This window comes from Danio rerio, chromosome 20 (assembly GCF_052040795.2).
Source record: "Danio rerio strain M-AB ecotype USA chromosome 20, GRCz13ab, whole genome shotgun sequence".
NCBI classification, from domain to species: Eukaryota; Metazoa; Chordata; class Actinopteri; order Cypriniformes; family Danionidae; genus Danio; species Danio rerio.
Window position 1 is genome coordinate 28,084,754 of NC_141040.1, and position 25,101 is coordinate 28,109,854.

The window sequence follows — 25,101 nt, forward strand, 5'->3', positions numbered from 1 at the left end:
TGCTATAGACAAGAAAGAGAGAGTGCATGCTTTCAGTTTCACTGACTAAAGAACTAAAAAAAAAAGTAAACCATTTATAGAAGTTTTAGCTGTAGTTTAAGGCTTCTTCTGTACTCTTCTTCTAATTGGATTGTGATTTGTTAAAAGATACATATTTTATCCTCTTTTAATAAGATGTTAAATAAATATTTGACATCCCCAGAATGTGTCTAAGTTTCAGCTCAAAATTCTTTACAGATCATTTATTGTAATTTTCCCACATTTTGGTATGAGGACAATAGATTTTTTTTGTGTGTCACATGAAATGCAAATGAGCTGCTGCTTTTTCAGAAAAGGGCAGAGATTTTACCTGCTATATTCTGACATTCTAGAAAGAATGGAACAAGTGAATCCTACCAACATAGGCTTATTCTGAAAACAGAGCCCTATTTATATTTCCAGGGATTGCAAATTATGTAGCCAGAAGTATGTATGACTGCATTTAATTTTTTAAACGAATACTATGGGGCTGTATGACGTCATTCCGTTTCATTCTTACAAGCTAATCTCCATACGGATGGCTTTCCCGCTGTTAGCAGTTTTTCCAGTTAGCTTGCCATGTACGTGGGTGGACTTGAGTCGCAGAGAGGAGCTAACCACGACGACAGGGTTTGAGTCCGGTGAAGAACGATTCCAGAAAACAGGTAAGACAAAAACGGAATCCATAAAATAAACAAGTAAATAACAGGGTGAGATTGTGGTAAAACCTGAAAACATGGTAAAAATCAGGCAAGGGCTTTTCTTTTTTTTTGTTGCTTTTTGAAATTGTCGGTTGGGTTTAGGTAAGTGGGTGGGCGGGTCAGCCTGTGCATTTTAAAATACTGTGCCATTGGTTGGGTTTAGGGGAGGAGGAGGGTGGGTCAGTCAGTCAGTCGACAGCGGCCTCTGGTGAATTTATGCGAGAACAGAAGGTGCGAATGGCACTCGTGAGAGAAATTTGAGATCTTAAAAACTTACACAGTGGCCTGTTGTGGATTTGCAAAAACAAAAACTGCAAAAAAACATTAATCCTGAGACGTATTTGATGGTCTCCAGAAATGTATATACGGGAGCGTGGGACAAAAAGTAACATGGGGAAAAATGTAACACAGATTTTTAGGGTTTTCGCTCAGGGCTAACCATGGCATGCTTCTGAGGATTTTACCACAGTGTCGGCAGACGTCTTCTTGACAATCATTGAAAAAGTTTGAAACTTGGAAAAGAAACACAGGAGAAACCATTTTTGCATCATAAAAGTATTTTTATTGTACTCTGTAATCTGTGAAAGTATGTAAAATCTTACATTGTTTTGATTATTGTCTTCCAAGCTAAAAGATGGAACCATTTCGAAAGATGTAAAAAATACACAGTGACTGAGCCACTGAGCTTCCACACCGCCTTGGAATTATATTATATTATATTATATTATATTATATTATATTATATTATATTATATTATATTATATTATATTATATTATATTATATTATATTGACATGAATTTGACATGTAGAAAAAGAAAAAAGAAAATGTAGCCTATAGGCAAATGTGAGGCTGACAGCTTTAGAAAAATTTCCTTGAAAAATCCTATACCTTGTTATCTGGTTGGCCTTTTGGTTAGCGAATAACTTGCAAATGTAAGTATAAATTATTCAGCAGCTCTATAAAGCGAAAGTGCATTGTGAAGTACAACCAGTAATTTGTGGAGATACAAATTGTCCAGCTTCCACTCAGAAATGCAAATGCAATTCAGGATAATCTTAGCAGTTAATAAACTCTCTTTTAGAGTATTGTTTAGAGTGAGTTTGATTGTGGCTCTCTCATTAATTTGGCCTGATTAATGAAGAAGTCTTTTCGGCTGTAAAGGTGTTATGGGGGAATTATGTGTCGGGTTGCAGGATGCTGTAAAGCAAGCGCCATTTAATTAAATATTGAGCACACACACACATATATAGATGTCTTTGCTAGCGACCCAAACTGAAACCAATGCTAATTAAAGGTTCAGCTCTGTCTGGGGAGCTGAAAAATGTCTATCCCATAATGCAGTGCGGCACAGACTACCTATGAAAGCATCAATTCTGCCAGGTGAACAAAAAAATGGCAGACTCAGTTGTTTTAGCATTATTCTGAGTAATTACGTTCCGCTAGATGCCACGGAAAGTTTATCTGTCACATTGGGATGCCTATTATGACTTAGCGAATCATTATATCATTTGAGTGCGACCATCCAAGACATAAATACAAGCTACGTGATAGATTAAGCTGTTTGTCATGCTCCAAAGATTAATAACATCACTAAATTAAATGAATTGACATGCACTGCAACATTTGATAAATGTGTTGCTTCGCTGTCAAGCAGCTGTGTATCTTAGCTTACGCTAACTCTAATGAGCTGCCTCGCTAAAGGAAGCATTTCGTGAAGCCTCATAAGTGACCTGTTTGGAACACTTTTTGTCTACTTAGGCCTCAAGATTGATTGTGCGTGACCACACCAGTTATGTGACTTTTTCCTGCTTATACACCATCGTGTGATCATCAGCGGGACAAAATAATACCGCTGAGTACAAAAACACAAGGATGGAGATCCTAAGAAAAAGACTTGGGTTTGGATTTGATGTGTGAAAAGAATCTTTGCAGATTTAAAATTAATTAATTAATTAATTAATTAAGAAAATTAATCCTTTTTTTTTTTTACAATAAACACCATGGTTTAAATACTATGTTGAGTTTTAAAAACCATGACTTTATTTATTTTATGTAATAAAAGCATGGTTAATTTTTGTAAGGGAAGTTAGCAGGCTCATTCTGAAAACGTAGCTTTTTGAGATCTCAATTTTTTCTCGTGAGTGCCATTCACGCCTGGTATTTTCACATAAATCCACCAGAGGTCACTGTTGACTGACTGACTTACTGACTGACCGATCGACCCCCTTCTCCTTTCCCTAAAATCCAACTGATTGACCAGCACTCACCCCTTCCCTAAACCCAACTGACATTGTTTTAAAAGCCCCCCCCCACAAACACACAATTTTTACCACGTTTTTAGATTCTACCACACTCTCACCCTCTTATTTATTTGTTTTATTTATTTTTGGTTTTTGCCTTTTTGGAATTGTTCTTTGCCAGACTTAAACCCTGTTGTCACACTCAACTCCTCTCTGTAGTGGACAAACTGGGAACAGTGGGAAAGCCGTCCTTGGACAAAATTAGTTCTAGATCAACATCTTTAGATGTTATTAATATTTATTATCTCCACTTCCAATCGCGTGTACAGAATCTGTTTAGGAAAAAGCGTCTATTTATCTCTATGGAGTGCATCAGCTCCTAGTCACGCACTGCTATATGACTGTTTTGAGGATTGCATAGGAGGGGCCACGGCACCTGTAATGAAAAGTAAAGGAAATCCGGCCATTTTTATATTTATTTCAAAGTGTTTTCATGCCCAAATAAAATGAAAGCACAGAACACACTCACATTTAAGAGCAAATGGCAGCCCTTGAGGATCAGCTATTTTATGTTTTTACCATCCTTCAGAGAAAGACTGAAAATACAGGAGAATTACCTTTATGGGATGACAGTGGGATAGAATTGTAAAATATGGGAGAATCCCGGGAAAAAGGGATGGTTGAAAGGTATGGCTTTTATGCAATTGTGGCAATTGTGGCCTCACTGTGTCTTAATTTATGATCTATCTCCATATTAAAGCTGTCAATATTAATTGTTTCTTTGGTGCACTGTGATGGAGATGTGGTCAATTCGGTATCAGTTCAGTAATAATCATTTTGGTTATTATGTACTGATGTCATTTATCACATATGAGCTTTGTCGCCGTAGCTTACTCTACTGGGGAGGCGAGCATGAGTATTTACAGCGCTCCAACTACTTAAAAACACAGAAACTGTTCACAATTTCACTGCGTGTGTTTGCTGGACAGTCTTTCATTGAAGTTACAGCAGAAGTTCACTGCGATTGAGAAAATGAAACTAAACTTCTTTTCTCTCTCTCATAGTGGCCCATTTGACCAGCTGGCGTGACATTTCCTTACCTCTCGGCTGTCACAGTGATACTTGTGGATACAGACATGAGTGCATGACTGCAGAGCGAGTTTTCTCCACCGAGTCTATTATAGATTAGCTGTGATTGCCGCTGCCGTTTATCAGTGTCACTCATCGGTGAACAGCTCTAACACCAGAGTGTTTGAGCCAATCAAAGCCCTTTCTGTTGAGCATTTGACTAACTTATAGGGGTTTAACTCGCTAAACAAGGCTCATAAAGCAAGCAGAATATTTAGATTTGCTTATTTGCTATAAATGCTAATGTTGTTCTTTGCATGTACCTGAGTTTTTAAAGCTACAGTTTATATATCTGACTGTTTGCATTAAAGGACAAAATTGTATTACGAATACTATGTAAATATATTCATACATTTTATTACAAGAATTGTTGTGCTGTGAAGTAAAATATAAAACCGTGATGCACCGACATATCGTACTGAACCAAATCGATGGCATGATAATTGTACCTGAACCGAACCTTGAGACCAGTGTTCACATCTCTTCTCCATATACCAGTGGACTGCCAAGCTGTAAAAAAGTTTTTACCTAAATTTGGTGAGTAAATCTGTTGTAACTTGTAATTGTTAAGTTGATTTAAGCTGTTAAGTTGATTTAAACTGTTAAGTTGATTTAATTATTATGATTATGCATTCATTTCATTTACTGAATAATTTTAAGGCAACAGGTTAACTCACATTTTTAAAGTAAAGTCAACTAATCGCTTTTTACACTACAGAATTAAAACTCATTGAAAAAGACACTTTAAATGACCTTCTTGCAGAGGAAAGAAAGTCATACAGACCTGGAACGACATGAAGGCGAGCATATGATAAATATTTAATATAAAGTGAACTATCCTTTTAAAGTTTTCTTACTAGGTTTTGGAGCAGGACAGTTGTATATTTATTATTTCTAAACGAGGAACTTTTTGTGTTGATGTTTCTTGAACGTTAAAAGTATTTGTGGGCTGTCAGTAGTAGTTTCCTCACATACACACACATGCACTTCCACAGACTCACCTGTGAGTAATGAAGATGTCTCAGGACAGAGCTGGAGAATATGAAGCAGGGATAAAAGGATGAAGAAAAAAGCAGGTATTTTATTTTTGACTCAGGGGAGCCAAAGTGACAATCGTTGTCAGGCTGAAAAAATAATGATTTGCGAATGGAATGTTTTTCAGCGGTGGCTCGTGTGACGCCGGGAATGAGGGAATTGAGGAGCAAGAGGACGGGAACAAGGGATAAGCACGACATCGGCTAGTTTAGTGACAGCCTCTGAAATAGGAGAAACTCAGAAGTTGTCTTCATGTCTGCCCTCTTCCCCTGCTTTCTGTCTATAAGATAAGTGCTCTTACTTGGCTAGGAATGCTGAAGTTACTTCATGCAGGACTAAAAATGGCTGTTGTTGGTTAAAAAAGAGCTGTGTGAACCGCTTTGGCTATAGTGGCTTGTTATCTCCTGCTTACTGAATATGTGGTGTCAGTGGTGTGTTATGTTATTGTGAAAGATTCTCCAAGACAGCCGTTTGGAAATTTGACACATAAGCTCCTATAACAGTAAACAATAATTGATGTCCGTTTGACTTTATGCAACTGAATGTAAGCATAGTTGTTTTCTTCTTTAAAGTTCACATTTTTGTTCAGGCTGACTGCATGTTTAATACTACAACATTAATGCAGGAGTCTTCCAAAAAGTGTTCAAAAGGCGGGAAAACATCTCTCACTCTACACTGACACACTCTTGCTCCACTCTTCTTCTGTCTCATCCACAGTTTGGTCCAGTGTCCAACTTTGTCACCACCCAGCAAACAATTTTGAGTTTAATAAATGTCTAATAGACATCTAAACGACAGCTTGGCTTAAACAAGGCTAAACCTGGGCTGTCAGAGAAAGTTTAATATACATCTAAGAATAGCCCAAAACTAGACTAGTTGTCAAATAGACAGATTATACAGACTTTATATGTGTAGTCATTCATTTCTGTTTATTTGATGACTAGTCTAGTTTTGGCCTATTCTTAGACATCTGTTAGATTTTCACTGACAGCCCAAATTTAGCCTTGTTTTAGCCAAGACGACTATGTACAGATGTCTATTAGACATCTTTAAAAAAAAAGGTTGATTTTCAATCAGGTTTAAATCAGGACTATATGAGCTAAGATTTCAATATTTTAGTGTTTTTAGCTTTAGGAACTACTGTTTTGCTCTGTTAAATTTCCCTAATTTTCCTATATGAATATGGATTGACTTTGGACCAGTTCCCTGTGTGCAAAACATGCTTTAAAGCAAAGGTTAGTTCTGTCTTTAGATTTTTTTTCTGCTGGTGAGAGGTTTGGTCATTGAAGAGTGGGCATTTAGTTCAACTTAAATGTCAATGTGTGCCAAGAGAGAGATCCTCAACCTGTTCAACATTGAACTGAAGAGCAATTGCAGCTGCAGTGTTGAACTGATTGTCCATTGAGGTTCTCTTCAATGAGTTTGTGACAGTTGTGTAAAAATACAATACTGTTGAAATAACAGATTTGGAATGAACAATCTTGCTATGGTTAAAGGGTTCATACATTAAGCCTTTATTTGGACAACTTGCATTCAAATTGTCTGCATTTTGTCTTTAAAATGAATGCTATGAAACAGTTCATTTTAGCGCTACCAGCTGACTGCTTACCTCTATATGGACAGCTTTTCTGGTGTTACCAGTGTGGCCAGTAGGTCGCTGCATATGCAAGCGGACTTGCGATGTGAAGCGAAGTTGACTGTGATGACGGGGTTTGGTGAAGAATGGTTTCTGAAATAAGCAAAAACTTAAAGAATAAATAAATAAACAACAGGCTGAAAATGTAGTGAAATGACACGGCCACTACACTTCTGAAAGCACTATCGGTTGGATTTCAATTCAATTCAATTCAGCTTTATTTGTATAGCGCTTTTACAATGTAGATTGTGTCAAAGCAGCTTCACATAAATGGTCATAGTAACTGGAACAGTGTGGTTCAGTAACTGGAACAGTGTGGTTCAGGTTTTAGTGTTTAAGTTCAGTTCAGTTCAGTTTAGCTCAGTTCAGTGTGATTTAATCATTACTGAGAGTTCAAACACTGAAGAGCAAATTCATCGATGCGTAGCTCTACCAATCCTGAACCATGCGAGGCAGTGGCGACAGCGGAGAGGGAAAAAAAACTTCACCTGATGGGAGTGAAGAAAAAAAACCTTGAGAGAACCAGACTCAGTTGGGCACGACCATTTTAATTTCTCCGCTGGCCAAAAGTCTTGTGCAGAACTTCATTCGCCGTGGTTTATGCTGGAAGATGGCCTCAATGAAGACTCGTCTGTCCCTGAAGCGTCGCTGGAATCAGACACATGTTGTCCACTCCCCACGACCATCAGCGCAGCAGCAGCTCAGGATATGGCCTGGTCCCGGATATGGAATCCTTGGGATCATCTTGGATCTGGTCTTGGATCTGGTCTTGGATCCAATCAGTGACTCCGCCTAATCTGAGGACCTCGGGATGAGTATCCCCAGGTGAAAATAGAGAATAAAGAGAATAATTAGCGTAGCTGCTGTTCATAGTGTATAAGCAAGATGCAGAAGCCAGTGTGGAACCCGCTAGGTGATGCATTGAGTGTATGCTTTACTAAACAGATAGGTCTTTAATCTAGTTTTGAACTGGGAGAGTGTGTCTGAGCCTCAGACGTTATCAGGAAGGCTATTCCAGAGTGTAGGAGCCATGAAAGAGAAGGCTCGACCTCCTTTACTTGATTTTGCTATTCTAGGTACTACCAGAAGCCCTGAATTTTGAGATCTTAAGGAGCGAGTTGGTTCGTAGCGAGACAGAAGGTTGGTTAGATAAACAGGAGCTAGATTATTTAGAGCTTTATAGGTGAGAAGTAATATTTTAAATTCAATATTTTAAATTCAATACGAAACTTAACAGGCAGCCAGTGTAAGGAGGATAAATTTGGGGTTATATGATCATATTTTCTAGACCTGGTCAGAACTCTGGCTGCTGCATTTTGTACTAATTGAAGTCTGTTAATAGAGGATGCTGGGCAGCCAGCAAATAGAGCATTACAGTAATCCAGTCTCGAAGTCATAAAAGCATGGACTAGCTTTTCTGCATCTGAGATGGATAGCATATTACGTAATTTAGCGATATTTCTCAGATGAAAGAAGGCAGTTTTTGTGACATGGGATATATGGTTTTTAAAAGTTAGATTGCTGTCTAATATGACACCCAAATCTTTTATAGTAGAGCTAAAGCTAACTTTGTATCCCTCTAATTGTAAATTGAGTTGCGAGATCAGCTGTGTGCAAGATTTAGGCCCAATAAGTAATAATTCTGTTTTGTCGGAGTTTAAGAGAATTTAAGGGTGGTGGTGGGTGGGTGGGTCAGTCATTCAGTCGACAGCAAGCTGGCCTGGTCAGCTGAAGTGTATATTGTGCCCTCTGGTGGATTTATGTGAGAATAGGAATTTGTGATCATCAAAAGCCATACACAATGTGATTTGCTTAAAAAAAACTGCAAGCAGACACACTTCCGGTTGTTTTTCGCTGAGGTTAAAAATGTAGACCTGGGTATGTATCCACAATGACCTGGGGTTGAAAATTATTTTGCTTATCCCATTTTTGCTTGTTTAACAAAAAACACTTAATTTTACACGTTATTTCTAAATTTCTTTGTCTAGAAAATGCATCTTGATTTATTCATTCATTCATTTATTTTCTTGTCGGCTTAATTAGGGTTTTTACGCAGCGGATGCCCTTCCAGCCGCAACCCATCTCTGGAACACACACACCCATACACTCATACACTCATACATACTCGAACCTACAACCTTCTTGCTGTGAGGCAAACGTGCTACGTTCTAGACAAGCAAAACATATTGTCTTGTTTTAAGAAATATTTAAGTAAGTTTTTTTTTTAAACAAGCTAAATAATCTGCCAATGGGGTGAGCAAAATTATCTTGTTTTTCCTTTTGACATACTGCAAGATTACTTTGCTTACCCCATTGGCAGATTATTTAGCTTGTTTTAAGAAAAAACTGACTTAATTATTTTGTAAAACAAGACAATATGTTTTGCTTGTCTAGAAAATGCTTATCGATTTAAGAATTTTTAGATATTTGGACTAGAAACCAGACCATCCAAGTAAGAAAAGCATTTTTTGCAGTGTAGGAAACTGTAGGGTGTTCTCACACTTTTTCCTCCGCTATCTATAAAATGTATAATTTTAAAGAATAATTGTGAATTATTTAATCTGTTACTATTTAGAAATTCCACTTCATTTTAACGTGTAAAATCAACAGCCGACACCAGAAATAATCCATGCAAATGCATGCGAGCATTGTTAATAGACCTTAAACAGCTTCCATTTCTATAACTTAATGCATCACACAACCCTGTAAAAGGCCACAGGAGAACACCTCCTCATTCCATATGCAACAGGCGCCAGGGAAACAGATCCTAGATTAATGGCACTTACGCGTTTGCATAAATTCTTTATTAAGCTTGAGTGCTTCAATTTACACTGCGCCGAGAATAGTCGCTTTATTCATGTTCCAACAGCGAGAGTCACACCTGGACCCGTGGCTCCGTCTTCAACTCTGAATGCTCTGAAGATCTGCTCCTCTGGAACGGCCTGATTAATTCAGTGCGGCGCCGGCAGTTTCCGTGAGAGAAGTCAGAAGCAGAGATGACTCTGAGTTTAAGGGCAGCCTTTGCCCCCAGCAGCCGGCATCACTAAAGACCAAGACTGGAGCGGAAAAGAGGTGCAGTGGCTTTTCTCAGAATGTCATTCAAGTCTTCACCTTCAAATAAAGTAGAGGTCATTAGCAGAGAATTATCTCATTAACAACCCAACTCGCCGGTTCTCTGGGGACCAGTTTCAGCAGAGGCCAGGCCTGATATATGGATGGAGTTTTAATGTGCTCTATAAAAACGAAAGGGCCAAGCCGTAGACTGGGCTGTAAAACTCAGTCCGTGACAATACCGCCACGGCTTAGTAGATAAAAGGTGTTGGCAGGCACTTGGAGCTGATTTAGGATTTGTTTCCTGTTTCTAAATCAGGCTGAATCATTAAGGATGAAAGCTCAGAACTGGTCAGAGAGCGGTTAGTGGAGCTGATTGGTGCTCTCTAGGTGCTGAGCAGCTGTTGGAGTGGAGGGGAAGTAACGTCCTCGTTTAGGCTCAGGAGGTGTGAGTAAATAATTAAACGAAGATAAACACAAGATGAAGCGCATACTAAATACAGTTTGTGTGTATGAGTAAAGCTTGCTGGGAACTGATTGCTGGAAGGGCGGTTGAGTTGTTTAATATCCGAGAAATCAGCATGTGCCCATAAGGTCAAATCACTCTTGAAATGCAGGAAGACCATAGTTCTTGGTACACAATGTTTTTTTTAGAATAATTTTGTCTTTTTTTAAGTACACGTGCAGCTGTTTTTAGAGTAGAACATGTACGTAAATCAACTACAGCTTTACAGTAAATGACGTGTCAGAGATTTGCTTTTGGCTGTGAAACCAGCGCTTCATAGCCCAAATGTTATGCTTTCAGTTTAGATGGACATTCTATAGACCATGTTGAGGGATTTAAACAACAACTAGGGTCCCAATGTAATTCCTGTTTTATATTTTATTTTCTAGAGCTTCCGAGAGTCCAAAAAGAGCCACATATTGATAAATAATGTCATGATAGCTGTTTAAATGCTAAGTTGTGATTGAATTGCTTCTTGTTACAGATATGGAATAGTTTGATTACAAGTAGGAAATGTTCCTGGGCCAATGATATACACTTTTTCAGGTGGTCAATCTAAAATGGTGATTGTGTATTAACAGCTGTCAAATGTCAGTACACAAATAATCAGTCTAAAACCACTGCATTTCTCATTTTGGTCACCTATCACACAAAGTAAATAAAACTAGCAACACAGCTAAAATACAACAAATTTGTTGTAAAAGACTATATTGACACCCCGAGGTTTTGTAATGCCTAGTTTTCACTGAGCGGTAAAGTTCTGTATAATACAGGATGTTCATTACGGGTCACCCTGATCAGGCATGTGTTTCCATTGCCATCAGTACCCTTACCTTGTAGGTGTGGTGTATGCCATTATTTGCAATCGAAATTCACATATTGCATCTTTAGTGAACTCAAGTTCATTATTTCAAATAAAATAGTGTGTGCATATAACTTCACCCTTTTGGTACTATATTGTTATGCCAGGTACCCTTACAACATTGTCTTAAAAAGTGGTAGAGTTTGATTCGCTATTTTGGTACTTTTGAAAGTAAAAACGTAAATTCATGCTGTTACAAACCCCTGATGTTAGTCTAGGGGGTTGTGGGGTTTGACATTTGATTAGTTAAAATATATTTATATAAACAGTGAATGAGTGCAAAAGACAACCAAAGTAATGGCAAAAATATGTGCTTTTATTTACAATTGCCAAAAGTGAACAACAACAACGAATTAATCAAAAATAAAGAAAAAGTAAGTAAGGCAAAAATATACTATTTACAATATATACAACACTAAGACAAATAAAGACGGGAAAAAACAAGAGAGCTGGCAGAAGGGACGCGGGTGGCGCTAAAGAAATGAAAAGAACAAAACCCAAACTAAATCTAACTTCCCAGAAGCATCTAGCTAACTAACTATGTGAAAACAGTATAATTAACACGCGAAGATCTTCCGAGTCCTAACTATTTACTCTATCTAGCTATCCAAAAAGTACAAGGGGAGGCGCTCGCCCCTAACCTAATGTACTAAACAGCAGAGTATTCCTGTGTTGCAATGTATGTCACGTGACCTTCTTACCTGTCTGCTTTGTCCAAGCCTTGTAAACAACGATAAACTGAAAATGATGTACAAATAACAGACGGATAACGTGTACACAGAAACGGGCAACAACAAAACACACAGTTAGACAGGATTTTCTAAACGCACGCAATAACACAAACAAGCAGAAAAAGCAGAGAAAGAGAAAAAATTCAAGGGGCTAGCTAGTGGTCTGACGTGCACTTTTATGACGGGTGGTCTTTGCTTATTGGATGTGACGTAAGAGTGACGTAACCGGAGAGGAATGACTGATAGCTGAATGGACCAATGAACGGAACCTGAGAATACATGAAAGCAGATATGGGAGAACAGAGCGAGAGAGAGAGGGGAAAAAACACAGAGAAACAGAGCACAAATAACACAAATACATAACACATGCACACTGTACACTCTGTATTATGGATAGACAGTGGAAATGAGCTATATGTGTGCATATCTGCTGCTGTAGGTCATCTGCTTCAAGTTTAAATTTGTTGTGCGATAAGAGGGGATTTTTTTGCTATTTTAACTTTTTTGCTAAACCAGTTTGGCTACTCCTCTGACTTCTGGCCTAAACAACATTTTTGCTACTGTCACTTTTGAGCTTTTTTTTTTCACTGGATTTGTTTTTCAGGACAGGTGTGTATGGAGCCAGATCAGTCTCCAAATTAATACATTTACAAAATAAAATTTATGAATGCGCAGCACAATTTACATTTACAAAATCCAATTTGTAAATTCAAAACCCAATTCATAAATATAACACATAATTTGTGAATTTAGAAAAAACAAAAATCATAAATCATTTCGCCAGATAAATAGGATTTGTGTAATTTTTGAATTGTCTTTTGAACTTGCGAACTGGATTTGTGTATTTACAAAATCATGTTTTGAACTTTTTTTATTTTGTAAAATTGAACTCTGTTGTGGAAGTATGAGTTATAATTTAAATGTGTTTAGACTGATTTGACACCATAGTTGTGGCCTAATGGTTAGTGAGTTGGACTTATAATTGAAAGGTTGCAGGTTTGGTTCCTGGTAGAAACTGAAGATGGATGAAGTAAACGAACTATACTCTTTCCATCTTCAATTCCCAGCTGAAGTGCCCCTAAGCAAAGCACCTAACCCCTAATTGCTCGCCAAATACAGGAAGCATTAGCTGCCCACTTCTCTGGGTATGCTCACTGTCAAAAAACATATTTTGGGTATAGGTAAAACTGTAATTGACAAAACTTTGTCTCATGTGGCAGTGATGTCTTTTTTACTGTCAGAGCACTTACATTTGCATTAGTTTATTAGTCTAAAATAAGTTTTCTACCCTCACAACTTCAAAAGAAGAAGTGTAACAAGTTGGATAGTGGTGATGCCAAATGTCATTGGGATTTTCACCCTTTCGCCTACATTATACAGCTCAATTAAATAAGAAAAACACCCGCTGACTCGTGCTGTTTACGTGTAACACTTAATCATTTCCACGCTTGAGTCTCTGCAATGATGGTGTGAAAAAAAGTCTATTTTAAGCATTGTAAAATCAGTGTATTGCACCACCCTGCAAACTCATCACTCCTCACCAGCTGCAGAGGGAACATTTCTGTCGGATTGGACAGCTGTTTAACACAAACACACCATCCCACCATCTGCAGGGAGAAACCTGTTGGCCAATTATACCCGTCGAGTGTGCAGTTATTGGTAGGTTGACAATTAGGCACCGATGCCATTTATACTTGAGCATTAGGCACAGACAGTGATACTGCAATGCAGCTTGGGAAGGGAAGAACCAGGCTGCTGATTGCATCTATCAATTAAGAGTTACTTTTCTCACAGCCGCTCATCACATCTTTTCCAGACATTCAACATTGAAATGACATTTTAAACACCCTGTTTGGGAAACTTGCTTTTAAAATCACAGATAAACAGTCCTATAATTTAAAGCATTATGTATATTACCAGTCCCTACATTTATTATGCAAGCTGATAAATGCACTATAAAAAAGGTAACTCAAGTTAAAATGTTGCACAGCTTTTCAAAGTTGACTCAACTTTTAACCCAAGTACTGCACTTGACTCAATTAAGGTTGACAATTAAAATAGCTTCGCAGCAAGTTGTCTTACAATTTTAAGTTGAGTCAACAGTGCTAACTGCAATATAATATTACAATACAATATTTATTCATAAAGCTCATTTAAAAACAACCAAAGTTGACCAAAGTGCTGTACAATGTGGTAGGAGGCTTTTATTTTTTTTGTATTGCTTTTCAAAACACTGATGGATTTACGTGAAAACAGCAGACAATAATGGTACTCACGAGGGAAATTTGAGATTTGGAAAAGTGTACACAGCAGCCTCTGGCTGATTCACAATATTTTGGTTTCTCCAGAATTATATATATATAATATATATAATTCTGGAGAAACCAAAATATTGTGAATCCGCTAGAGGCTGCCCCCCTTATTAGCCCCCCTGAATTATTTGCCCCATTTAATTTTTTCCCCAATTTCTGTTTAATGGAGAGAATATTTTTTTAATCACATTTTTAAACATAATAGTTGTAATAACTCATGTCTAATAACTGATTTATTTTATCTTTGCCATGATGACAGTAAATAATATTTTACTAGATCTTTTTCAAGACACTTCTATACAACTTAAAGTGGCATTTAAAGACTTAACTAGGTTAATTAGGTTAACTATGCAGATTAGGGTAATTAGGGAATTTATTTTATAATGATGGTTTTTTTCTGTAGACTAATCAAAAAATTAGCTCAAAGGGGCTAATAATTTTGTCCCTAAAAGTAAAAAATAAAAATAAATAACTGCTTTTACTCTAGCCGAAATAAAACAAATAAGATTTTTTTCAGAAAAAAATAATAATTATCATTTACAAAAAGAATAAAAAAGTATAAATTAGCAGCAAATAAATTTGCTAACAGTTTAATAAATGTAATAGCTGTTATAAAGAAATAAAATCAAGTTATCAAATCTCATTAACATTTTCTTCACTTTATAGCTTACATGTTCTGATTAAAGAGTAATAAATAAATCTCATTTATTTGGATTTTTTGTTTGACTACATTAAATAACAGAGGTGTCTCTTTAAAATTTCACACATCTAACATTACAATGAAAACATTTGATTGCTTTCCTAACTTGTTATGCTCTTTTAGGACAAAAATAAAAAAACAAACAAAAAAAAAAACACCAAGATTGACATCTTTAGATGCTATTTTTATTATTATTAATTATATGTAAATGTCTGTTCAAACATGCACCTGACATTTGCTCTGCTTCAAATCGTGTCACAATCCGTTTGGGAAACGGTTTATTTATTACTATGGAGTGCATCAGCTACCAGTCACGCACTGCTATATGACTGTTTGGAGGATTGCATAGAAGGGGCGACAGCACCTGTAATGAAAAGAAAGGAAATCTCGCCGTTTTTATATTTATTTCAAAGTGTTTTCATGCCTAAATAAAACGAAAGCACAGAACAGACTCACATTTAAGAGCAATGGGCAGCCCCTGGTGGTTCGGCGGTATGGGTTGCATATAGCAAGTATCAGCGCTTTAATGTTTATTGCCACACTTTAGAGCAGGGGTCACCAATCCTGGTCCTGGAGGGCCGGTGTCCCTGCAGGGTTTAGCTCCAACTTGCCTCAACACACCTGCCTGGATGTTTCAAGTATACCTAGTAAGACCTTGATTAGCTTGTTCAGGTGTGTTTGATTAGGGTTGGAGCTAAACTCTGCAGGAGACCGGCCCTCCAGGAACAAGTTTGGTGACCCCTGCTTTAGAGAAAGACTGAAAATACAGGGAAAATATGAGAAAATACCTTTACAGCATGATAGCAGAATAGAACTGTAAAATATGGGAGAATCCAGGGACACATTATATCTGTGGAGAGTCTTCATAAACCACAAATATCAACAAGCTTTGTTTTCTGTGTTTTAAAGCAGCTTCTACTTCTTTCTCACTTATATTGCAATCTATTACAATGTTTTGAGGAATTATTGTTTTTTAGGGCTTTTTAAAAAGCAAAGAAAATTCTTTTCAGTTTTTAGTTCCTTACTGTTATAAACATACCCCGAGAAAACACTTCAATCAAGTCAGTTTGTGATTGAACTGTTTGAGTAATTTATACTGAATCACTAAGCATCCTAGGCTGCTTTGCTTGATTCATTTGTAACTTGCATATCAGTAATTTTCCAAGCAGTTTGTAGGCACCCCCCCCCCCCCCCTAAGAAGTTTCAAATAATAACAATAATGAATGAATAAAAAGGGTGAAGGAGTTGAAACCGAACAATCAAGCTTTGTGGTAAATCACAACAATACAAATCTGACTGAAATGTAAATATCTGACAATAAGACAGGGCTTCTTTTAGCATGATTGTTTATTTCAATCTCAAGATTATCTAAAACCATGGATATTGTACTTTTCACTAAATACCACTGTTAAAAATGATTATTTGAAAATAATGCATGCAGATGGTTATAACAACAACATAAATTGTCTATTATCACACATATCTCTTATCTCAGAGTGAGTCTTTAAAGGTTCAAAATATATTGTTCCAATTCCGTTCCCCAATGGAGAAAATGAGTGGGGTTTTTACTTCTAGAACTTGAGTGTTGCACTCTATATGATCCTCCACAGCGTGCAATCAACTAAATTGCCTCAGATTAGAATAATCAAACTGCTAAACCAAATAAAGCTACATGGGGATGTTTATGAAGGAAAGTAGACTAAATGAATACAATCCACTCTAAAAATGTACTTTAAGCTGTTACTGATAACTCCAATAAGTAGATGCATGATCTTAACCCCATTACGTTTAATAAGCCAACAATACGTGTGGTCTTTAAACATGGTGACCCAATTTCCTTTATTATTGTGAGGTGATAAATGGCATAAACTGATCAGAGCTACTATACGTTTTTGCACCTTTCACCCACCATTTAAAAGCATTAACCTGCTTTCTGTCAGTTTAATAAAGTGAGCATGTGTTATACGACATTCTTACAGATTTAATCACATCCAGACCGAGCAAATAGTAAATGGTACGTTTTGTAGTGAGGGAAGAGGAAATTAATCAGAAACTAAGACACTTTCTAGAACCAAGCAATTCTAAAAATATGTTCTCATCTCATAATGCAGAGGTAGAAGTGTTACAATCAAAATATTGCATTTTGAGAGGATACTATATGAGCTGTGGGTTTTCTGCTAATGTTGCAATACTTATATTTTGTTTTTAACAGTAGAACTACTGAGGCAGTCATTTTAAGTAATTTTACAAATGACTTAAAATGACTGCTTGCTGGACCAATTAATGTGTGCAGTCTTGTAACCTGAACACAATTAAAGAATAAACAACATTTTTTAGGGTAATGAACAGTAAATATGACAATAGATGTGTAAAGCTTAATTCTACAAAATCAATATATGCTGCAAATGTATATTTAAATGTTTATTTGGCATTAAATACACAAAACATTTCATTTTTACATCACAGTTTTGTTTATTAGTAAAACATGGTTTATGTTTATTGCTGGTTTTAAATAGTTAATTGGTTGTCGGTTGAGTAAACTGATTTTTGTGAGCTGTCAGTGAATTAATGTGCATGTTTAACATCTTTATTGAGTGTGTTTAAATAAAAGCTCTTAAGGTTTTTAATGCTTAAAGTGTCACGAAACACCAAATCATATTTTTTAAGATGTTGACAGTTATACTGTATATCCCACGTTGCTAAAAACACTATTAGGACACATATTTAGCTTACATGAGAAAATTGGTTGTTTTGAAATGTTTAGAGCAAATATGTTTGAACTTTGAAACAACGTCACAGCCATGAGATCATTACAGCGTGGAGATTGTTTGTCTGTACCGGCCGGTAGAATGTGACGTCATTGAGTTTTCAGCACATCTGTGCATTAATTTATGACAAAGACTTGGTTCAAACCAATCAGCGTGCTCTATTGTGAACGAGATACAACTTATACACTATATAGTTTTGAAGACTCATTTTACCTCTTACAGTGTTTAGAGAGACACCATGTTGTGTTCATTTATTCATTCATTTTCTTTCGGCTTAGTCTCTTTATTAATCTGGGGTCGCCACAGCAAAACGAACCGCCAACTTATGCAGGATAAGTTTATCACAGAGGATGCCCTTTCAACTGCAATCCATCTCTGTGAAACATCCATACACACTCATACACTACAGACAATTTCGCCTACCCAATTCACCTGTACCGCATGTCGTTGGACTGTGGGGGAAACCGGAGCACCCAGAGGAAACCCACGTGAACGCAGGGAGAACATGCAAACTCAGAAGCGCCAACTGACCCAGCTGAGGCTCGAACCAGTGACCTTCTTGCTGAGAGATGACATCACTACATACTGCGGCACTGCGCATAAAAACCCGCTTCTGAAATAATCAGATATTTGTGATTTTTCTGCTTATTTTGTACATATAAACACACTTACTGTATCTCAGACAGTTCACTCGTAGAGCTTTATTTCAGTGCATGCACAACATATTCACTACAGCTCCCAGCAGCTCCTTATACAAATAATATCCGCGACTAGCAGCACAACAATTCAACTATAAATCTTTTGAAGTCTGGTTTTGGATGCTGCAGTCAGGCTGAGGGTTACATTATACTTTCATTTCTGCCAGCCTTGACTTTGATTCCAAGTTATTTCCTTATTTTTTTAGAGAAGTCAATAGCGGGAGAGGGGTGGAGAGGTTTTTCCATGTCTCTTTATTCAAGGAGTGTACTAGACATGGCTGGAGGGTCCAAATGATAATCAATACACAAACAGCAGGTCTTTTTTAGTAAGACGACCCATAAAAAGGCTCTTCAATAGTGCAAACACAAAACATAGCTTTACAAAGAAACAACAAAACGGTGAGCACAAAAAACATGCCCCTTTTAATTATAGGATTTGTTGCCTGATTGGATTGCTGCATTCTCATTGGTAGTTGCTAGTTTGATGCAAATTCAAACTGAAACTTGTTACAACTTTGATGTGTCGCAAAATGCACTCGCATCCTGTTGCCAATCGTCTTTGTCGCTCATGCTGTCGCTGGAAGTTACTATAGTTCTCATTGAACATTAATGAGTTCATTTTCTAACTGCAAATACAGGAGGGACCATTAAAACTTCAGCACAGCATGATCCCAACAGGAAGGCCAGATGCTTTAGGGATTGAATGTAAGCGCATGGAGGAGATGCCTCCGTATGCTGTCATATTATTGACTAGTCTCATTAGTTGCATTAAAAGAAAAGCCAAAACAATTGCAATAGGTTCTGCAGGGCTGCAATTCAGTTCCCTGCCAATCATTACTGACTGGTGAAAGTACTTCAGAAAGTGTTTCCATGAGACCAGGGACTTTATGTGTCATGAAAGTGAGTGGCAAGAAGTGGCATGAACCTTCTATCTTGGGAGTCACAGTAAGAGAACTACTTTTCCAACACCTTAAAAGGTCACAAAGGTTTGAATGTGCCAAAAATAGTATGGAGCGGACATACTCTTTATGATATGCTGTAGTTATGTGGCAGGGTAATGCATTGTTGCAAATAAAAGGGGGTCTTTATACAGAAGCAACCAATCAATTTTGTTTTTAAGCCCTACAACCGTTGATTTTCTCTTCAAGACTGCTTTTCCTGATGTCACCCTTATAGAAAAAAACACCTCCTGAAATGTTTCACAAATTGCTCTTTTGTAACATTTTGACGTCTTTTTACTTTCCTATTATTATTTTTTTCCAAGTCAAAGTAGGACACGTAGGGATACATAAGAAAAATCTTATATAAAATACAAGAAAATGGTCCTGAATGCATACAGAATGTCTAACAATAAATGAGAAAACAAAACAAAGATAAATGAATAAGGTTAAATGTAAAGGTAATAATGTGATTTGTTGGTACGTTTTGAGTTTTTTTTGTGAAATTCTTTTGGAGGACATGATTAAGAATGATTAAGAAGAGGAGGAAAGAAAATTATGCCAATTTCAATGTCGGACTAGATTAAATAAAACCCAGCAATAAAGTAAGGTAAAATATGGTGAAAGCATGTGTCGCTGGTTCGAATCTCGGCTCAGTTGACGTTTCTGTGTGGAGTTTGCATGTTCTCCCTGCCTTCGCGTGGGTTTCCTCCGGGTGCTCCGGTTTCCCCCACAGTCCAAAGACATGCAGTACAGGTGAATTGGGTAGGCACAATTTTCTGTTGTGTATGAGTGTGTGTGTGAATGTGTGTATGGATGTTTCCCAGAGATGGGTTGTGGCTGGAAGGGCATCCGCTGCATAAAATACGTGCTGGATAAGTTGGCGGTTTATTCTGCTGTGGCGACCCCGGATTAATAAAGGGACTAGGGACTGAATGAATGAATAGAAAAGGTTGCTAGATTCATTCATTAATTTTCTTTTTGGCTTAGTCCCTCTATCAATCTGGGGTCGTCACAGTGGGATGAACCTATAGCACATGTCTTTGGACTTGTGGGGGAACCCGGAGCACCTGGACGAAACCCACACGAACACAGGGAGAACATGCAAACTCCACACAGAAATGCCAACTGACCCAGCCGGGGCTCAAAAAAGCAAACTTTTTGCTGTGAGGCGACAGCGCTAGCCACTGCGCCACCGCGTCGCCAAAGTTGCCAGAGTTTCCATTTATTTTGTTAAAGCAATTTTAAATATTGAATAAGTAAATATTCAAATGTTGCAACATAATGCCATGCCATACATGCTTGTAACATAATTAATAAGACTTATTGCATGAACTATGAAAATAATGCACAACAAATATACAAATCTAATAGATTAACATATGCTTCAAGCAAATAATTAACAAAAGCATCTCTTACTGATAACAAAAATAGACCTAATAATTATAAAATGTATTCTAATTTCCACAGAAACAGTAATACCAACAATTAAATAATGTTTCACTAAATAAAAAAAAACAAAAAAAAACAAACTCATTAGCCAAAATATAAACAGATCCAACAAACAAACATAAAGAAATCAGCCCTTCCAGATCCTGTCCCTTTAAGAGATCAGAAACTCTTTGGTGATACATCAGAGTGCATTAGTTTGATAATATATTCAGAGTACCTGCTATTTCCATAAGCTCACAGAGAAACTTGGCCAGGCGGCAACCACAGCACTGTAAAAATGAGCGGGCACAGGTGCCAGTTGGGCAGGGATGAGGCAGTTCTAAAATAATTCTCATCTCTTTAACAGGGCCAGAATTATGACTACCGTCAGCGATGTCTGGCAGCCGCTACAACATTTTCAGACGAGTTATGCATTTAATCTCATCTTCGCACTAAATTTAGAGTTTTCCTTTCTATCACTTCCTACTCTTGTCATTTTGAGCTTCAGCAAGCAACTCTGGCCTGTTAATTAGTTTATTTTCCATTGTATATTGGCTCGCCCATATGAAAAACTTAAGTTTGAGCGGGTCCTAGAGGCCCTAAGCTAAATTTATGGATAGCTGTCATTGAGTTAATAAAACCTCTCAAACTTCATCTGTTCATTCAGATCACAGTCAACAAACAACAAAGAGTTTAAACTTTTTGACAATTAATTACAGGATAAATGTAATAGAAAAAAGTGCTAATTAAATTATTAATTTAGCCTATTAAAGTAATTATCTAAAATAAAGAAATTGAATCGAGTAATCAAATCTCTTTACTCATTTTCTGATTAATATGAAGTAGATATAAATTGATTGAAAATATTCTGCGCAGTGAATGATTTTCTTGTGATTCTCTCATTTTCTATTTCTTAACATAAAACATTATTTCAAAAGTAATGAATTTAATAAAGTTACATGTATTGAAAATGCTATTATGTTTAGTTGACCTTTGACTTAAAATCTGATTTCTAGTTCCCAGCATGCCTTTTGTCAGACTGCATTAGTGAAATAAATATTAAAAATAAATTGTATTGTGTATTTTTGCATACAATGTATGTGGGACTGTTATCTTGAAAACGAGAGAGGCAAGGGAAGTAAAAAGGAGCAATGTATGAAAACAGTGTTTGCAGCTTGTCAGAACACAAAATGCGGGGTATTTTACATTAATTTAGCACCACCCTGAAGATGCAAAAGGTGTTTTTAGTTTAACATGTATACTGTGAAATTTGCCTCATATGTTTATTACTAGAACCTAAAGTTTATTGATATGATTAATTTGATGTTGGCTTGAGAAAGCCAACGTGACTGCACTAGGACTAGGAATGGCCATTGGCAGGAAGCACGGTGGTGGTTGCTAAGTGGTTGCTAGGCAGTTGCCAGGCCCGGATTAAGAACTCAGGGGCCCCTGGGCACATTGTATTGTAGGGCCCCCTACCTGGCCGCACCCCAATAGTTGAATTTAAAAAATAAGAATAATATAATAATTTTTAAATAAAATTAATCTATAATTTGTTGCCCACATATTTAAATAAATGATATATAGTACATATGTATTTATAGTCTGCAAAGATTTAAATTATTTTTCAAAGCATTAAATAGAAATACTAATAAAACTACATATATATATATATATATATATATATATATATATATATATATATATATATTTTTTTTTTTTTTTTTTTTTTTTTTTTTTAAGGGTATTTTAGTGTATTGCTTTTACAAACTTATAAAGCATATTATTGCCATGGCATATAACGCACAATGCTTCTCCAATCCAGTTCTATGAATCTGAGTTCTATGAATCTGAGTCTTTCATAATACAAACACTGATTTACTCTCTCTCTCCTCTCCCTGTATTTTCTCTACTCTTCTCGTGATGAAAACTTGATTATAAACCTAAAAGTATCCGAAATCACAGACACTATACCTCTTCTCTCCCCTCTCTCTCCTCTTCTTGGCCTTTCTCTCTCTCTCCCTCTCTCTCTCCCTTTCTGTCTGTCTCTCACACGATGAATCCAGTCCGCGCTGCGCTGCCGTTAGCCTCCTCCGCCTGGTTAATGCTAGCTTCTCATCTTTTAAAGTTAACGTCTTCTTCTGTACCCTCATTCTCCTGATCACGGGTCTGTTTAAAGAAGGTGTGTATGGAAAATGCCTCAATAAAGATGCCTCCTCTCCTCTTTCTCTCGCGTTTGCTAAATCCACTTGTCCACTCATTTTTGATCTATGACAGATAAAGTCCGCTCAGTTTAGTGCGGGTTATTACAAAACTGACGTTTCCGCGCTTGACCAATTACAGCATTCTGTTTAGTTAAAGAAAGAAAGGCAATTTAAATATAATAATAATATTAATATGTGATCGCGATTTTTTTGCTCAGAGGAAATACAGTTGTCTGAGCAATAGAGTTTTTGAAGAGAGGGAGGCGCGGCAGGCGCGTATAATAAGGCTAAACATTATTAAATACCCACGAGACACTTGTGACTTTATATCACATTTGCATTATTTTTAAAAAATGTTTCTTTCCTGTTAAAAATAAATATATTTCCAATCTGATATGTAATGGGGAGAAAAAAAAGTAGCACGAGTTCAACTGATGGTGGATTCGAACCGATGTTATGTGTAATCGCGTCAAAAGTTGGTGCTGTGTGCCTTACAAGGTGCGCCACTGCGGCTGTATTATCACACTGCTCTTTACTCATCTTGTCTCTATCAATCAGGCATCGATAGGCGTAAACCCTGAATAGCTTAGTCCAACTGGATGCGCTATTTGCAATTAGCCTAAAAAGACACTCCGAAATTGTCTTTTTTTCTCCCCCCTCGCAGGGGCCCCTAGTGCGCACGGGCCCCTGGGCCTGTGCCCATAAGGCCCATTGGTTAATCCGGCCCTGGCAGTTGCTAAAACAATTATGGCATTGTTAGGTGGTTGCTAAGCAGTTGCTAAATGGCAATGCTCGTGTACATGTTTGATCAAATGCTAATACTTAGTAGGCATTTCTAGCTTATGTTATTGCATTTAGATAATCATTCATAGCATGTAGCTAATCGTTATTAGCACTTGGCTTCCATTATCATTATCATTATTCCAAGCCAATGCCCAGGTCCCTACGATGTTCTGATGTAGAGATATTGCTATTTTTAAATGGTTGCTAGGTTATACTGTTTTATTGCTATGGGGACATTTGAAAGGTTAGTGATGATACATCAAAGCTTCTTGGCAATATGAGTGATCTTAATCAACCCCGATGTTTCTATGACAGTCTTTATGAGTGTCAAAAACTGGACATTATGTATTCCTGGTGTTGGGTTGCGGCTGGAAGGGCATTCGGTGTGTAAAACAAATGCTGGATAAGTTGGCGGTTCATTCCGTTGTGGTGACCCCTGATTAATAAAGAGACTAAGGGAATGAACATTATGTAAAAATGGCTTGCTGTATTTTTTTGAAAATACAACGCTTAATAAGTGTGAAAGTGATATATGCAAAAATGGCTTGCCATATCAGTAAAAAGTTTAAAAAGTTTAGAGTCAAAAATGGCTTGCCATATTATAAGAAAATAATGCTTAAAAATTATTTATTGGAAAACTATAAGTCTGATAAACCTTAAAGATATAGCAACAAAATGTAACGCATCTAAATACAGCTTTTGGCCAAATTTGAGGCTTGTATAATTTTTTTATATGCCCGGATTATAAAAAATTTATATTTAACATTTTTTATTAAAAAAAACAATAAGTCTTATAGGCATGAGGAGATATAGCAACAATCTTGAATGTAGATGCACATTTTGACCACATTTGGGCCTTGTGGCATAAACGGCCTAGGTGGAGATACGTTTGTTTTCAAGGACAGAGTAGCATAACAGTATGTTGGCTTTCTCAAGCCAACATAATGACGCAACAAATATTGCTAAATATATAAGCAATATCACACTCATAGCAGTGCAATGTGGCTGTATATCGGCACTGGTGGGAGGTGTGTGCAGGCAGAGTGCCTTAGCATCCCACCAGTGACGATATATAGCCACATCGCACTGCTACAAGTGTGATATTGCATTTATACAACAGTTCGACGGCATGATTGTGTATATAAAAATAAAATCAAACACGAAGAGTCTTAAAACTATTTTGTAAGAGGAACTACTTTCTTCCGCTAGTCATTCACATCTGCAGCTGACGTAAGAAAAGCAGAAGCCGTTACTAATTTACCAACGTCATTTTAGATCTAGTATTTGATTGATTCTCTAGCGTAATGTCTAAAGTGATGACAATACAGGTGATCTGCTCACATTTTAAAATTATAAG

At 37.0% G+C, this 25,101-nt stretch overlaps 1 long non-coding RNA gene across 1 annotated transcript in view; it reads right to left on the reverse strand.

The window, feature by feature from the left end:
• Positions 1–6,961: 6,961 nt before the first annotated feature.
• Positions 6,962–25,101, reverse strand: part of LOC147832209 (uncharacterized) — a 40,970-nt gene continuing 22,830 nt past the window's right edge. Inside the window, exon 2 of the long non-coding RNA XR_015518402.1 lies at positions 6,962–9,872. This is a non-coding gene — a long non-coding RNA (uncharacterized LOC147832209). The remainder of the gene's footprint in view (positions 9,873–25,101) is intronic.